The sequence below is a fragment of the Canis lupus genome, chromosome 33 (genome assembly GCF_048164855.1).
Source record: "Canis lupus baileyi chromosome 33, mCanLup2.hap1, whole genome shotgun sequence".
NCBI lineage: Eukaryota > Metazoa > Chordata > Mammalia > Carnivora > Canidae > Canis > Canis lupus.
Window position 1 is genome coordinate 16098701 of NC_132870.1, and position 13971 is coordinate 16112671.

At 34.6% G+C, this 13971-nt stretch overlaps 1 protein-coding gene and 1 pseudogene across 3 annotated transcripts in view; both read left to right on the forward strand.

Moving 5' to 3' along the window:
• Positions 1 to 13971, forward strand: part of GRID2 (glutamate ionotropic receptor delta type subunit 2) — a 1466011-nt gene that overhangs the window by 720263 nt on the left and 731777 nt on the right. The gene's annotated exons all lie outside the window — the stretch shown is intronic.
• On the forward strand, positions 1333 to 2052 carry LOC140623990 (DCN1-like protein 5 pseudogene; annotated as a pseudogene).

Consider the following 13971-nt stretch of genomic DNA (forward strand, 5'->3'; position numbering starts at 1 on the left):
TAGAACAATTTGTCTAACATATTCAATACAGCATTGTTCATAATAACAATCATGCAAATAATCAAGACATCTAAGCAAACCAACAAAACCCTTATAAATGTACAGCAAGAGATGACTAGAAAAATAAATTATAGTGCATCTACACAAAAGACTAAATGCATAGAGGATAAGGATCTATTCAAGTTGCTATGAAAGAAAATTTAAAGTCATATCTTTGGTGTATTAAAGGAAGAACTCACTCTTTTGCTCTCTCCGTATTTGGATGTATGAGTATTTAAAGACACATATATGCATATATATGAATTTACATATACATGCACAAGCATATATTTAAGCAAACATATATACATCTCTATGTGTATATAAACACATTATATACATATACACCTGCATACATACATATATATACATACATCAGGTTCCCTAGTTGTCAACTGGAGATGGTATAAATATTTGCTTAAAATGGATTTAATCCATTTAAGCTCACCAGTATCACATAGGATTTGTATGTAGATCATTGTTTTATGTAGTTCAATCTGTACCATATACCAACTATAGTTTCAAAGTGTTTAACTTATAGGACACCTGGGTGGCTCAGCAGTTGAACGTCTGCCTTTGGCTCAGGGTGTGATCCTGGGGTCCCAGGATCGAGTCCCACATCGGGCTTCCTGAATGGAGCCTGCTTGTCCCTCTGCCTATGTCTCTATCTCTCTCTCTGTGTCTCTCATGAATAAATAAATAAAATCTTTTAAAAAATGTTTTACTTGTAAAATTCCTAACATCTGGACAGAACTTACTTTGCAGTAAAGTAGGTTTTAAAAAGTGAGAAATAGACTTTAAATATAAACATTTCAACTAACATGGTTCCAATATAGTAGCCTCCCATAGGGATGTAAACAAGCAGCATTTGCTGAAATGTGAAGCATGATCTTAATCAAGTCATTCTGTTTATTTTTTTTTGAAATCCATATTCTTGGGTTAATTTCCACCTTTCCAAGTTAAAAATATTACAGATGTAAAGAGATGGTCTATTTTGAATTACAGAGATAGAGCTAGGTTAATTTTGGGAAAAATAGTATCTAGACATCAATCTTAGTATTTGTGTTTGAAGATATTATATTCATTTCTTAGAAGATAATTAAAAGGAAGAAAGATGTATAACAAAAACTTATTCAAAGGCTCCTGAGTAGCTCAATTGTGTCTGCCTTCAGCTCAGGGTCTTGAGATGGTGCCCCAAGTCGATGGTACGTAACTCTGCTCAGAGGGGAGTCTGCTACTCCCTCTCTCTCTGCCTCTCCCTCTCACAGTTTCTCATAGGACGCTGCCTATGTTAGTTTTAGCGTGGAAATTGGAGGCTGAAAGCATGGGATTTTTTACCAAGGAAGAATGGTTAAAGGGGATGACTTCATTACAGTGTGACTGCACAGAAAAGTTACAGAACAAATTTGACTTTTTGCACTCACAGTTAAATATTTCTTCGTTTAAGAATATCTACAGATATGCCTTTGATTTTGCAAGGGATGAAGATCAGAGAAGCCTTGATATTGATACTGCTAAGTCTATGCTAGCTCTTCTGCTTGGAAGGACATGGCCATTGTTTTCAGTATTTTACCAGTACTTGGAGCAATCAAAGTATCGTATTATGAACAAAGATCAGTGGTACAATGTATTAGAATTCAGCAAACTGTGCATGCCGACCTTAGTAACTATGATGAAGATGGTGCTTGGCGTGTTCTTCTCGATGAATTTGTTGAGTGGCAAAAAAATCCGTCAAACATCATAGCAAGAACTAAATGTGAAGAAAATGCAAACCTTTTTGCACTCACGTGGATACAGGCTAAGGAGACAAAAAAATCCAAATGGTGCATTTTCATTCATATGAAAGACTTCACATAGTACTTTTTTTTTTTCCTTTTTTTTAAAGGAAGTTTTCTTGTTACATGTGATGGGCATTGAGCCACACCTCTTCTGAGACTGAATATTGAAGCTTTTGTTTTGAGTTATGTTTATAACATTTCTTTCAGAACAATAAAGATTCAGATTTGTGACAAAGGCCTTAAAATAAATAAATAAATAAATAAATAAATAAATAAATAAATAAATAAATAAAAACGTCTTTAGCCACCACAGTCAACTGGTGTAAGTGCTTTGGCAAGGTGGGATGTGTTCCATCACATCTGCAAAGGCCTGCTTTTCTCTGTTGGTGGTTCAGCTTATGAAGAGCATGTATGCAAAATAACAGCTCTCACATGTATCCCTCATGCATACTCACTCTCTCTCTCAAATGAAATATTTAAAAAACTAAAATTTATTAAAAAAATACATTCTGAATTTTAATTACCTTTCATTCAGAAAAGTAGTATAATATCAAGAAAATAGGTATGTGTTTGACTCAAATCATAAAAAGAAAGTAGTTTCTTCTCTTTTTTTCCCATGATTATTATCTTCTCTTTCATCAGAATAATCAAATTAGGATTTAACCAGGATTTATGGTCGTAGTTATAACCTGTTTCTGCTTTATATTCAAATGCTTTCTGAGATTTGCTTTGTAGCTTGATGTTACTTTTTAATACATTAAGCTCATTATAGAATAATTTATAGGGCACATTTGGCCTCATGGTCCACATTAAACATAGGACAATCTATAGATCATCAAGAAACAATTATTCTTTGGAGATAAATCTGTCTCTGCTATACAGAATCCATTATACTTACACATGAAACATCCTTATATCCCAGACTTAACTTTATTTCTTATCACTATGAGTTTTTGACATTTTATAATGTGTGTCAAAGTGGGTATGTATATATTAGTTTGAAGGTCAGCTCCATTGTTTTCTAGTCCATAAGTGTTTTGAGATTTAGTTTGATGGTATGGAAGTAAAAAGGTGTAGAAAAGGATATTCAGTGTGTGTGTGTGTGTGTGTGTGTGTGTGTGTATGTTTTCCAGCCTGTTAGTCCCTTGAAAATTGTTGTCTAGACATCATTTGCCCTTGCCTGATCATTGCATTTTGAGTTTTTATGCTACATGGAACATATTTATGATACTTAAATTTAAAAATGGATCTTCTAAAAGCTGTTTCAACTTCTGATATATAATTTTTAAAAGAATATAAAAATTGTATTATGAAATTGTATAACTGGTACTAGTTGATCAAATAAAATGTAAACATAATCATTTACAATTTTATACTTGCATCATGTGCATTTTAATTTGCCTACTATCTGGAAATACAAAGAGAAGACAATGTCCTGAAAACTTCTCATTTTTAGAAGGTAACAGCATGAATAGGAAGTCCATGAAAATTGAAATGGTGTTTTTAGAAATGTGAAGTACTGATTATACTCAGAATTGAAGGAAAGAAAAGGGAAGAGTAAGCAAATTGCTCCTTGAATATGCATTGACAACTCAACCAATGAAAACAAGCAACATTTTTGTTTGTTTTACATATGAAATCATTTTTTCAGTTCTTCTGAAACCATACATATATATATGAATATATATGTTTTGAATATATATATACACACACATATATATATGTAGGCCATGCTTTTGATGTAACAGTGGTTCATTTGTTCCCATTTGATTACTATTTGTATGAGATGACATTATTAGCTATTAATCATAGGTTAGAATAGTCATATAAATTTTTAGGGTCAATATATCCAAATGCTTAGTTTGTTTCACTAATGCATTGTAGTAAGGCATTCTGTTATTCAGCCTTTATAACTAGCTCTAATATTCACAAAGAAGTATTGAGGAGAAATTTGAGGTAGGATAGTACAATTTTTTATCATGCTTAGAAAATAAAAAATCAAAGTAGTATGTATCGCTGGGTAGAGAATGAGTGTACTAATTGTTGTATACTAACTAGCACTATTTTTCCTGGACTTTACAGAGGCAAGTTTTATTACTTCTTCCTACCAGTCTTGTATTTTCATGGTGAAAATGTTCAGTAATTCAAAACACTAATTCATATCAGTAATTCATATACCACTTGTATCTTGTTTCTTGAGATGAAGAGGAAGTTTGGATAAGTATTAAAATGTGCACTAAGGGGCACCTGGGTGGCTCAGTCAGTTAAGTATCTGCCTTCCTTCAGCTCAGATCATGATCCCAGGGCTTTGGGATCAGTTCTGCTGGGCTAACTGCTCCTGAGGGAGTCTGCTTCTCCCTCTCCCTCTCTCTGCCTGCTGTTCCCCCTGCTTATGCTCTTTCTCTCTCTGTAAAATAAGATTTGTTTAAAAGAAAAAGTGCACCAATTTTTACCATGCAATTCAGACCTTAATAAACATTTTTCTATCTTCAAATTCCTTTTATTGAATTTAGATTATAATATACATAAACATATATTTTAGCTTATATTATTTTGCTAAAAGAAATAGCCAAAGTACAAATTTAAAATCTTAGGATACAGTTTTTATTTTTCTAATGCAGATTGTTAATGCAAAAAATTATTTTAAAGAGCATAACATATATCTATTAATAAGAATGGAAAATCCTAATTCAAATTCAAGTAATCTAAACTGTGAATTTATTGGGAGCATTGAAAAAATAATATTGATAAATGTTTTTAAGTTTAGTTACCTCTATTAATCATTTTTCAAGTAGGAAATTAGAAGGACACAAAGCCAATGTAGTCTCTACGTCACAGTTCGGTATATTTATGTTACATACAATCTATTTAGAAAGAAGAGAATCAGACTCTAAGTTATTCATTCGATAAACATTAATCTAGTACCTGTTATTTGCCAAGCACTGTTTTAGGCATGAGAAGAGTGAGTAAATTAGACAAAGTTCTTGCATGAGCTCATGATGCTTATTCATAATATGCAAAATAATGCATATTGGATGTGGAAGTCAAGATTTTAGGTTACTAAAGTAAATCTCTCTAAATGCACATACCATAGACTTTTACAACAGAAGTCAAGACTATTGTAATAGAGGGGAGAGACTGAACTCAACTTTGTTGAAACAAAAGGCTGAATAATTTTTAAGCACTGGGGTGAATAAGAGAAAAAGTACATTAGCTGGGAGGTTGGTCATGTAATTAGGCCATCTGTGTTTGCTAATTTCTGCTTATGGAATTTAGTCTCCTATCTTCCCACAGAGACTGAGAGAAAGGGACTTTATCTTTTTTTTTGAGTATTACAATTCAAAATAATATTTCCTAGATCTTGGAGAAAGACATTCCTGAGTTGGTAAGAGTCTGAGAGAGCTACATTTCAAAGAGGCAGAGAAAGAATTTACAATTACAAGTGTTCTAAAGTATATGCTCTAAGAAAAGGAAGGTCAGAGGCCTAAAGTCAGGAAGAAATCTCTCTAAAGTTTAGTTTAGATGGGGGAACCTTAGATCCTTTACATTCATGTACCAATATTATGATATACCATATTGTGATATTTTTGTGACCAAATTCAGTTAAAATAAAATAAAACAAAACTAATCCAAAGACAGAGAAAGTTCTTTGAGATGAATTTTGAATTATAGGCATCTATCAAACCCTTTCTTAACCCTATCCCTCTCTCCAGCTACCATTCCATTTCTCATTCCTCCTTCAATATGTACCAGATCTTCCCATTTTCTCTTCTATCATCATGCAAACCGACTTGAATCATACTTCTGTATAGTACCATCAAAACTAATCTTTTCAAGTCATCTTGAAAAGTGTTTCTGTGCTATTAATTTGGGGGGTCAATTTGCATTCTTCTTCTTAATTATCTGCAGTATTTGAAATGATCTCTTTTTTCCTCCATACCACCTATTCTCCTCTCTCTCTCTCTCTCCCTCTCTTTAAATTGGCATCCATGATCCACACTTTCTCAGTTTTCATCTATATGGCCCATCTTCCTCTCTCAGTCACCATTGCTGGTTTTTCCTCAGCAGCCTGACCTCTCAACACTGTAGTGTTCTCTACCTGAACTCACCTTAGAGAGGCTTCAGCCTCACAGCTTTGAATACCATCGTATACTAATGAATCTTACATTTAGGATGCCAGTCTCCACCATGACCCCAAAGTTCCAGATTCCTATGCCTATTCTAAATCTCCGCATGCCTACTATAAATCTAAACTTCTGAAATCCTAAACTGAATATCTGATCTGTACCCTTTTGCACTTGGTCTTCTCAGATCAATTTTGGCAAACATAACTACATTCTATTGCTTGCTCAAATAAAAATTCCTAAAGACATGCCAGAGTTTTCTTTTTCTTGCATATTCCATATACAAATATCATGGCACTTTAAAAATCTTACTCAGAATCTGATTGTTTCCCAAACCTCCACTACTAATTCCCTGATCAAAGATTCCATTCTCTCCTTCCTGGATAAAACCAAAGCCTCTTCTCTGCTCTTATTTCATCCATCTTTGTCTTCCTACTCTATGCAAAACATGACAAGCAGAAACAACTTTAAAAGATGTAAATTAGGTCTCTCAGTCATCTGCCCTAAAATCCTCCAATGGCTTCACTCTTCACTCTGATAACAGTCAAAACTCACATAATGCCCCTAAGACCATAAGTGATTTGCCTTCGTTGGCTTTCTGATCTTAACTCCCAGTGCTCTTTCTTTTGATCCTAACATTCTGGCCGTAGATGCTTCCAAGTCTTTTCTCAAGCAAGCCAAGTAACTCTTCTGCTCCAGAGCTTTTAAACTTTGTGTTCTGCTTGTTTAATTTGTAGCTTATCCATATTCTCTCCTCCTTCAGGACTCTGCCCCAATGGGGTCTGTGAGACCCTCAGTATTTATGCAAAAGAGCAATCGCTACCTGACTCCAGAATTCTTTTTTCTTCTCTCTACACTTTATTTTTTTGTACATTTTATTTTTCCCCATAATACTTTCTCACCTAGAAGATACTTATTTTACTTTTTTGTTGATTGCCTGTCCACTACTCTGAACCACTCCCCCTAGGATATATATATAATCCATGAAGGCAAAAATATGAATCTCTTTTGTTCATTGTAGTATCCCCAGCACCTAGGGTAAAGGCTAAATATAGTGGATGCTTGAAAAGTACTTACAGAATGACTAAAGAGAATCCATAGAGACTAAGCTTTATGTTGGATGAATAATCTTATTTTCATTATCTTATATGCATTTTTTCCTTTCTTTGTTTCTTCTTTTCTTCCATGTGAAATTATATGCTAACCCTAGCACCAATGTTCACTTCCATTTTATTTTATTTTATTTTTTTAAAGATTTTATTTATTCATGAGAGACACAGAGAAAGAGGCAGAGACATAGGCAGAGAGAGAAGTAGGCCTCATGCAGGGAGCCCGATGTGGGACTCGATCCCAGGACCCTAGGATCACACCTGCCGAAATCACCCAGGTGTCCCTCACTTCCATTTTAAGAGTAATGTTGGGACCTCCAAAATATTTCAGCTTAAAGAAACTACTGAGGAGTATATACTAAGGAACTGTCAAGTGACCAGCCCTGGTAATAAACATAGGGTCTTTATTGATAAGTCACTTACAAATAATTGAAAGAAAACTTCAGAAATCCAGAAGAAAAACTTCTACAGTTTTCATATAAATTGTGAATAAAATACCATGCACATAGTCATCAAATATTAAATCAATACCTTTTTGCAGTCCATCAGGAGCTGTGTGATATGATTCCTTTTCTCCCCCAGCTATCATTTTTCTTTCTTTTTTCCTCTCAGCTTGGGCTGGTTTTAGGTGTGTGACCTGTATGGTCTCTCACTGAACCCACATTTAGAAGGCATCATGTTTGTTTTTTGTCTTTACTGTTACTGTCTTGAAATTCTTAACAATTTCTAAAAACAAAAGGCCTGTAGTTTTATTTTTCAGTAGGCCTTAAAATTGTGTAGCTGGTCCTGCTATCTGCTTCCACTTAAAGAATCTTCAGGAACAATAATATATGTAAATGATGCAGTTAAAAAAGAATGACTTTCAGTTTCTGAAGTTCAGAAAAATTATGAAGCCATTATTTAAGGAAAAATTTCATGCACGTAAATATAATTAGAGCAGGAGAATAATGAGCTAATACAGTGATCTTATTTTGTGAAGAGATTAACTGAGATGAGTAGAATTTCTCAAAATTTTAGATTAACATTGTGCTATTAATCTTCATAAATATCACATCCTGAGTTCCCATTAGGTGGAGAGGGAAGCATTTACAGATGATTAAAATGACACATAGAGCAAATAAATTATAAACTTTCCAAAGAAGTACGAGCTCACAGTTTCAAACTAAGAAAGGACAAATAGAAATAAGAAGAAACTTTATTTTTCTTTAAACTTCAAGATATAATTTAAGATTTAATTTCTTTTCTTAGATTAAAATATACCCTTTTCTATATAAGTTATATCTTTTTTTAAGTTATATCTTTTATAAATACATTTTAACTAATAGTTTAATATATTAGATTTGTTAATATGTGTTGATTTGGAATTTGAAACATAATGAATGAACATTTCAAAATGTGGGCTTCTTAGATAATATGATCCTTTCCTTTTTATTGGCACTATATAGTAATATGATATCACAAGATTACATGTAATCAGTGTACTGTGATATTGTTAATATTAAGCTGTGTTTTAAAAACTCCCCTCTATAGCTATAAGTAAAGAAACACACAACAGTATTTTTTATACTAAAAATCATCTTTTAAAGGACACAATTATTTATATTTCAAGATGAAAAAGTAGGATTAATGAAAACTTATTATTAGAATAGCAAGAAAAATAATAAAACAGAAATACCAAGCTATGGCTAGTTATTTTATACAATAGGCCTCTGTTTGTCAGTATTTTCAGAAATTTAATGGAAGCTCTATTACCTTCAGATTATTCACAGAAGACAAAAAGTGAATTATCAGAAATATTGTTTTAGAAAATCACTTTATTCCTTCTGCCCACTCTAAAAAAGAAACGTTTGGCTACAAGTAACTTACTGGGAGCTTATGGTCAAGAAGGATATTTTATTCATGTACCAGAATGCTCTTTCTTAGAGACACAGATAAAGCTGCATGTGAACTAACACTACAATTAGAACAATGCCTGTCCCAGTCTGCTGAGGGAACACAGCTGGAGAAGTGTGCAACGTATTTTCATCTGTAAATTAAGCACAACTAGGAAGACAGTATGCATATGCAATACTGTTACTATTGACAAAGTAGTTTCTTTCCTCTCTTGTTTTTCTAGCACCCATTTTAAACTATGCCTTAATGGTTCTGTAGCAGGGAGCTGAAAAAAACTGTTTTATAGCATTTAATTATTTTTTTTTTTTTTGTATTTTGGGGTTTTTATCTTCTATCTTCTTTCCTTCTTCCCTCTCTTCCTTTCTTCCTTCCTTTGTTCCTGTCGGTGACCCTTAGGCCCTCTTGTAAGCCCTGTTCTAGGTGCTATGGCCAATGAGGTGATCACCTGAAGTCACTGCTGTCTTGGAACTGACAGTGTAGTGACCAACAGCTTTATCTTTTGAGGCCATAATAAGATCTACAGACAGACCTTTTAATGAAAGACATGACAATTCATAAGATGGAAAAAAATGCAGCACGAGATGAGGGCAAAGAACAGTAGAAAGAATGAATGAGAGAGAGATGGAAGAGAAGAGTAGAGGGGAGGAGAGGGAGAAAAGCAGTTAATTTTACAACTCTTAGATATTTGGGGAGATAGAGAAGAGGTTGTGGAATCTCAAGTTATGAACACTCATCATCATGGAATTTTAATGACTTGAAAAATTGTATGTGATCCCCAATTGCATGTGGATGTAATTTAGAATCCACAATCCTTAGAACTTTAACCCTCAAGAAGTCTTCCCTTGGGAACCTTAGTCAGTACCTGAGATCATGGACATTTTCTAGTCACCTTGGCCTTAAGTAGACTACGGTTGTACTCCCTTTAGGGAGAAAAATACTGATCTCTTCAACACTATAAATAGTTTTGAACAATTTATATAGTTATGAAATAGTTCTTTCTTAAAATTTTTCTGTAGATTATGTGTGTTTCAATCTAGATATAATTAGAGTAGTAAGAATTGTAAAGAGATTAACCTAAAGCAATATAAGGAATTCCAAGAATCCTTGTATAATTCAGTATATTTGTGTATAATTCAATGATGAAGTGAGGACAGTATAATCGCAGACAGATAGGAGAACTTCCTAAAACAACTGGATAAAAATAATTCAACCTTACCTCACAAGCCCTGTCATACTGTAGCTTATGATTATGAATGTAGGGCTATTTTCAGCTAGAGAGTAGCCCTGGTAATTTCATCTCCTTTATAAGTTATATTTAGAATATGAAAATCAGAAGATTCAGAGGTCAGGACCAAAATGAAAGGGTGGTTTTGAGTTACTTTACAAGAGTAGTCTTTGCAAAAGAGAGAAGATAGAGCTCAATCAGTCTTCTAGTTTTATATTGGACAGAACCTCAGACTTGAATATTAAAACATTAATATAAGGGTAAGGGTACTTTTATGTGGATATTCATGCTCACAGCAGATTTTAAGGAAATTTTAAAAATATGACACTGAAACACATTTTTGCAGTGCAACCTAAAAGCATTTTTCGACACTGTTCTTTAATAATTATCTCTTGTTTTGTATTATCCTAAGGTTAAATAGATATTTTTAAACACTTTCCTTATTGAAAATCATTAATGTTTTCTCTCAGGATGAAAAATACACTAACTTTGCTTGAAAATTTTTCTGTGAAGCAATCTAGTACATGAGATTTAATGTTCAGTTTTTTGTAGGTACTTAGTTTTATCTTCTTTCATGAAGGAGATGTCCAAAGAAAGGTTTTATAATACTTAAGATGAAAAGATAGAATAGTAATTTGACAATAGACTTTCATTTCTCAGAAAAGAAAAAAAAAGGCTATTAAAATAGGCTAGCACCCATGGATTAAGCCACATTTTCTATTAAAGGGTATCTTCCAGAGTTCAACAGCTCATTCAGGTCTTTCTACCCTGAAGGCTACTACAAGTCTTATTGTTGTTATAAAATATGATATTGCTTTTAATTGGCATTACCAAGTATCTAGGACTCGTGTCAAATGAAAAGAAAATGTTATCTAGCATAAAAATATTTTCTCCCAAATATCTGTACCTACTATCACAAACAGTGGTAAAGACTCGTGCATACTAATTTGTCCCTGGGGAGAGTTACAGCCAACCATGCATTTAAAGGAGCACAGTTCACACCTGGATACCTTCACTTCTGACATCAGTTGAAAACTCGGATGTTCCCCAAACTACCCTGAGGTTGGATAATTTGCTATATGGTCTGGTAGAAGCCAGTAAAAGCTGTTATATTTATGGTCATGGTTTATTATAGGGAAATGTTTCAGATTAAAATCCACCAAAGGATGAAGCTCATAGGGCAGAGAAAGTACCAAACACAGAGCTCCTGTGATCCTCGTCTGATTCAGTCAGGACAGCTTTACATTCTTGGCATAAATGTGAGACAATATACTCAAGAGTTTTGCCTTTCAAGAAAACTCACTCAAGCCTCAATTTTGGAATTTTTCCTGGAGCTCCATTATACAGGCATGGTTGATTGCTCTGGAGACTGATCTCAGAGTGTATGGCTGCCTGTACCAAAGCCCTGTTCAGAAGTCATATTGTGATATTTCTAGTATGGTTAACCCTCACCCTAAATTACATGGTTAGCCTATCCATCATGACCCATGGCACCAAGAAATCAGATATTCCAATCAAGCATTATATTGCCAGGATCTAATGATCACCTCCACTAGGTGAAGGCAAATAAATGCCAGCTCTCACTTTGAAAAAGAATAAATCCTTTACTGCAAGGCTCCAAAGATCAATTTGATCAACAAGGTATCTTGACTGCTATCCAAAAAAACTTATGATCACACTGTTTTGATTTTTTAATAAAATCCTACAAGGAGTTGGAGAAATGTCAGGATTTTATGTAATTCATTTATTCATATATTGACTCAGCAAACATTTTGGGGGACAATGATGATGTGCCAAGCCCAGTGCATATTGTGCTTGTTGTCAAACATAGTCAAACATCATGGTAGGTACTGTAATGACAATACTCACAAGGCACCTATCCAAGATGAGTGATCAGCTCTGACTGGAAGGCTTCTCTCACTAAGAAGACATTTGAGCTGCCTTTGAGCTGGTCTTGGAGAATGTCTAGCAGTCTTCTGGGTTGAGATGTATGAGGAGGTATTCAGTGCTATCCAGGCAGGGGAACAGAGCAGGGAAGGAAGAATGAAATAATCTAACATATTGTCAATAACATTTAACAACAAAGCAGATTTATACAGATTAAAAACAAAGTAGTCTTCAAATAATAGAAAGTAATGACACTGGCAAGGCAGTCAGTTTGCCCTGTGTTATTTCAGAGTTGTTTGTATTTAAACTCTGTGTGTCAAACTGTATTTTTCTAAAGCCAAGCTTTGTGCTACAAACTTGAGGGATTAAAAATTCAGAATAGTAGTAAACAAGCCAGCGATAGTAATAACTCTATCATTGGCACACAATGCAGTGATATTTCACTCTGACTCGGAAAGCTTTCACAGTTTGTTGCTTTGCTCATTGCTCACAACTTTTATACTGCCTGGCTGTTGGGCTTGAACTGTTTGCTGTCCTGATTATGCTCCCTTCTATTTTTTTTTTAAGATTTTATTTATTTATTCATGAGAGGCACAGAGAGAGAAGCAGAGACACAGGCAGAGGGAGAAGCAGGCTTTATTCAGGGAGCCTGATGCGGGATTCTATCCTGGGACTCCAGGATCACGCCCTGGAACGAAGGCAGGCGCTAAACCACTGAGCCACCCAGGGATCCCATATGCTCCCTTCTATAACCAAACAAGACCTAGTAAGTGTGTGACCTCTATTTACTGCAGGCTTGGCATTACATTATATTTCTTATTTCTTCCCTGGGCAAACTGTATCCCATTGAATACCAAGGCACATAACTTACTCAGTCCAGTTTTTATGGAAAAGATCAGCCAAACAGTGTTTAAACAGTATATTAAACAAATTCAGCTTAGAACATAATGAAAAATGTATCTTTATTCTGGTCTCAGAGTCTTTCTATAAAATTTATCTTCCCCTGCTCTTCCATGAAACCATGGCAGGCCCCATGTCTTTTCAGTTTATTCTTAGGCTACATTCTTGCAGTCATTCTAAGAACCAATACAATCACCTTTCATTTAAAAAAAATTCTAGTTCCAGACAAGATAAAAAATTCATAACTAGATATGCCATAAAATATGTCTCTTCTCCCCAGGGTGGTCTATGGGTGCAAGGAAGCCTACATTTCCCCCTCTTCTCATCAGCATCTTTTGGTTTCCCAGAACTGGGATCAGGAGCAGGGATGGAGTATAAAAAAAGTACTTGAACTAGATTCCATAATTTGCTTTTACCTCTGTATTATCTATTTTTATGGGAACAGATTACCCCCAATATTTAGCAGATGAAAAAAAAAAAAAAAACAAACGTTAATTATGTTATAATGTCTGTGGTCAGCAAATTGAACATGGCTCTATTTGGTCCTCTAATTCAGGATCTCTCAAGTCTAGAGTCAGGATATTGGCTGGGCACTATCATGTCAAGCCCCAACATGGGAACATGTTGTTTTTGTGCTCACTCTCCTGACTATTAGCAGACCTCAACTACTTCCTGGTTGAAACAGAAAATCAGCCCGTGTCACATTAGCTGCTCTATAGAACAGCTCTTAAGGTAGACTATTGCTTTTCAAGCAGATAAGAGGCCAAAAAGGAAGCCATGGTCTCCTAATCTTATTTTGGGAGTAACAGACATTCTAGCACCCTACAGCATTCTATTTATTAGATTCAGCATATTCTCAAGGGGAGGAGATAACACAAGAACACGAATACTAGGAGATGTGGCTAATTGGGGGCCACCTTAGGAGCTGCCTACCACAAATCCCTCTGCACCAGAAGCTTTAAAAAGATGATTCTTTGCCTGCTTGAGCACCTTTGTGACTTTTGGGAGATTTTTGT